This window comes from Rhinoderma darwinii, chromosome 3 (assembly GCF_050947455.1).
Source record: "Rhinoderma darwinii isolate aRhiDar2 chromosome 3, aRhiDar2.hap1, whole genome shotgun sequence".
NCBI classification, from domain to species: Eukaryota; Metazoa; Chordata; class Amphibia; order Anura; family Rhinodermatidae; genus Rhinoderma; species Rhinoderma darwinii.
This window is the reverse complement of record NC_134689.1, coordinates 91,272,185-91,276,259: the sequence shown is the minus strand read 5'-3', so window position 1 is coordinate 91,276,259 and position 4,075 is coordinate 91,272,185. Positions and strand designations below refer to the sequence as shown.

At 49.0% G+C, this 4,075-nt stretch overlaps 1 long non-coding RNA gene across 2 annotated transcripts; it reads left to right on the top strand.

Moving 5' to 3' along the window:
- Positions 1-762: 762 nt before the first annotated feature.
- On the top strand, positions 763-3,834 carry LOC142751031 (uncharacterized). Of its 2 annotated transcripts, none has more exons than XR_012882683.1 (4): positions 763-838; positions 3,159-3,241; positions 3,326-3,436; positions 3,621-3,834. It is a non-coding gene; the product is annotated as an uncharacterized LOC142751031 (long non-coding RNA). The 2 variants fall into 2 exon arrangements; XR_012882684.1 differs by having other exon boundaries at positions 771-838; positions 3,162-3,241.
- Positions 3,835-4,075: the final 241 nt, after the last annotated feature.

Here is a 4,075-nt window from a genome sequence, read left to right as displayed (position 1 = left end):
GAAACTCCCCATAAACGACCCCATTTCGAAAACTAGACCCTTTAAAGGCATGGTGTTGCCCTAAAAACATGTTTTTTTAAAAAAAATTAAACATTTAGTGTGTGGGTGATTAAACATTGTTCCAATTTTTTTTATTTTTTTTAAGAGTCAGGAAATATTATAAATTGTATTCAATTGGATTCAATTTTATAGTATTTACCATTTCTGGTCACTAGATGGAGCCATTCACAAAATTGCAGCATTGCATGTGGTAAAGCAACCACATAGCTTTTCTGCTGCAAATTTTGGGAAAAGTGACTCGCTCTAGTGAGCTCACAGAATCCCCCCTCCCTTATCCTGGCAAGTGCCAGGAGAGGGAGGGGTTTCAATGTCTTCAAACCTCCTTACATTGTGTGCCGCCATTTTCAAAGCGACTACACAGTGGAAGGAGGTTGTAGTGCGAGCATACCTGCGAGGAGACGCTCTGAGGAGGACCAGGACCATCGAGGCGGACCAGGACCATCGAGGCGGACCAGGACCATCGAGGCGGACCAGGACCATCGAGGCGGACCAGGACCATCGAGGCGGACCACGACCAGCGAGGGGACACTTCGAGGACGAGGCGGCCAAGGAAGGACGAGGTGTACCAGTGTGTCGGACGTGGAAGGACGAGCGAGGCGACGGAGGAGGAGCAGCGAGTCGGACAAGGAAGGACGAGGTGTACCAGGGAATCGGAACGTGGAAGGACGAGCGAGGCGACGGTGGATGACGAGCGAGGCGACGGAGGAGGACGAGCGAGGCGACGTAGGAGGACGAGCGAGGCGACTTGGGAGGACCACCGTGGGGGAACAGCGAGGCGGTAAGTAACGCCGAAATAGGCATCATGTGTGGCATCATGTGTGGCATCATATAAGGGAGGCCTATGTCGGCATATACGGGAGGCCTGTGCCATCATACGGGAGGCCTGTGCCATCATACGGGAGGCCTGTGCCATCATATCAGGGAGGCCTGTGGCATCATATAGGGGAGGCCTGTGGCATCATATAGGGGAGGCCTGTGGCATCATATAGGGGAGGCCTGTGGCATCATATAGGGGAGGCCTGTGGCATCATATAGGGGAGGCCTGTGGCATCATATAGGGGAGGTCTGTGGCATCATATCAGGGAGGCCTGTGCCATCATACGGGAGGCCTGTGGCATCATATCATGGAGCCATATCAGGGAGGCCTGTGGCATCATATAGGGGAGGCCTGTGGCATCATATAGGGGAGGTCTGTGGCATCATATACGGGAGGCCTGTGTCAGCATATCATGGAGGCCTGTGGCAGCAAAAGCAGTGTGTCATCATTTCCAGTGTTGTAGCGTATACGTTGTGGCAGCGTATACGTTGTGGCAGCGTATACCTTGTGGCAGCGTATACGTTGTGTCAGCGTATACGTTGTGGCAGCGTATACCTTGTGGCAGCGTATACCTTGTGGCAGCGTATACCTTGTGGCAGCGTATACGTTGTGGCAGCGTATACGTTGTGGCAGCGTATACGTTGTGGCAGCGTATACCTTGTGTCAGCGTATACCTTGTGTCAGCGTATACGTTGTGTCAGCGTATACCTTGTGTCAGCGTATACCTTGTGTCAGCGTATACCTTGTGTCAGCGTATACCTTGTGTCAGCGTATACCTTGTGTCAGCGTATACCTTGTGTCAGCGTATACGTTGTGTCAGCGTATACGTTGTGTCAGCGTATACCTTGTGTCAGCGTATACGTTGTGGCAGCGTATACCTTGTGTCAGCGTATACGTTGTGTCAGCGTATACCTTGTGTCAGCGTATACCTTGTGTCAGCGTATACCTTGTGTCAGCGTATACCTTGTGGCAGCGTATACCTTGTGGCAGCGTATACCTTGTGGCAGCGTATACCTTGTGGCAGCGTATACATTGTGGCAGCGTATACCTTGTGGCAGCGTATACCTTGTGGCAGCGTATACCTTGTGGCAGTGTATACCTTGTGGCAGCGTATACCTTGTGGCAGCGTATACCTTGTGGCAGCGTATAGGTTGGCTCAGCGTATACCTTGTGGCAGCGTATACCTTGTGGCAGCGTATACCTTGTGGCAGCGTATACCTTGTGGCAGCGTATACCTTGTGGCAGCGTATACCTTGTGGCAGCGTATACCTTGTGGCAGCGTATACATTGTGGCAGCGTATACCTTGTGGCAGCGTATACCTTGTGGCAGCGTATACATTGTGGCAGCGTATACCTTGTGGCAGCGTATACCTTGTGGCAGCGTATACATTGTGGCAGCGTATACCTTGTGGCAGCGTATACCTTGTGGCAGCGTATACCTTGTGGCAGCGTATACCTTGTGGCAGCGTATACCTTGTGGCAGCGTATACCTTGAGGCAGCGTATACCTTGTGGCAGCGTATACCTTGTGGCAGCGTATACCTTGTGGCAGCGTATACCTTGTGGCAGCGTATACCTTGTGGCAGCGTATACCTTGTGGCAGCGTATACCTTGTGGCAGCGTATACCTTGTGGCAGCGTATACATTGTGGCAGCGTATACCTTGTGGCAGCGTATACCTTGTGGCAGCGTATACCTTGTGGCAGCGTATAGGTTGGCTCAGCGTATACCTTGTGGCAGCGTATACCTTGTGGCAGCGTATACCTTGTGGCAGCGTATACCTTGTGGCAGCGTATACCTTGTGGCAGCGTATACCTTGTGGCAGCGTATACCTTGTGGCAGCGTATACCTTGTGGCAGCGTATAGGTTGGCTCAGCGTATACCTTGTGGCAGCGTATACCTTGTGGCAGCGTATACCTTGTGGCAGCGTATACCTTGTGGCAGCGTATACCTTGTGGCAGCGTATACCTTGTGGCATCATAACATTGGAGGCCTGTGTCATCATACCAAGGGAGGGCAGTGGCAGCATTTCCAGAGTGGCAGCATTTCCAGAGTGGCAGCATTTCCAGAGTGGCAGCATTTAGAGAGTGGCAGCATTTAGAGAGTGGCAGCATTTAGAGAGTGGCAGCATTTAGAGAGTGGCAGCATTTAGAGAGTGGCAGCATTTAGAGAGTGGCAGCATTTAGAGAGTGGCAGCATTTAGAGTGTGGCAGCATTTAGAGTGTGGCAGCTATTTGTACATCACTTTATCTAATCCCACAATGTGTGTGACTTTTTGAACAGCAGTTTACCAGGAGGAGAGGGAGCGCGCCAGTGAAAACACAACCGTGAGGAGTGTATTCGAGGAGCATAGATACTTTGAACAGGTGCGGGAGCGAGGGGACTACCCTAAACGTACAATAATTGCAAATTATGGTTTTTTATATATATTATTGTACTTCTTTTAACAGGAGGCAAAGCAACGCTATCAGATACAGACGACGACAGCAGCAACCAGAGCGGATTACCAACGTGGAGACGAACAGGCCATTCTGAGCAGCATAAGTTACGAATTATAGAAAGTAAGTAATCCCTAACATAGGGAGTTCATATAAACATACATGACACACAAGTTCATCAGAGGAGCCAAACTATGCAGAGTGATCAGACAGGGATGACATTCTTCCAAAGCGACCATGTTGCGCATAGTGCAACGCTTGAAGTTGATCAATCCATTCATACATTTTTTATTTTATTCTTCTGTAGGAAATATAACTTTGACATGCCGCATGATTGGCTGAAACGTTCTGTAATACAATGTGAAGGTACGGTGGTAATATGTGACAAAGCAAGGGGTTTTCACCAGCTGCTAAAGGTCCGGTTGGATGGTGAGATGAAAAAAAAAAAGTTGTTTTCATCTGCTGATGAAGGTCCAGTTCGATGATGTGACAAAGCAAGGGGTTTTCACCTGCTGCTAAAGGCTCCGGTTTGATGATGAGATGAGGAAAAAAAGTTGTTTTCATCTGCTGGTGAAGGTCCATAAACATGTGACGAAGCAAGGTTTTTTCATCTGCTGATAACTTCTTAGTGATTGTCATTGCCATGTGTGTATTTTCAATGTAAATCTCTTTTACATTTCCGTCTACAAAATTCTACTTTTATATGTTGGTCCCTATCCGTCGATGTTGACTTTTTAACAGAACTATATTTTTGTGACTATG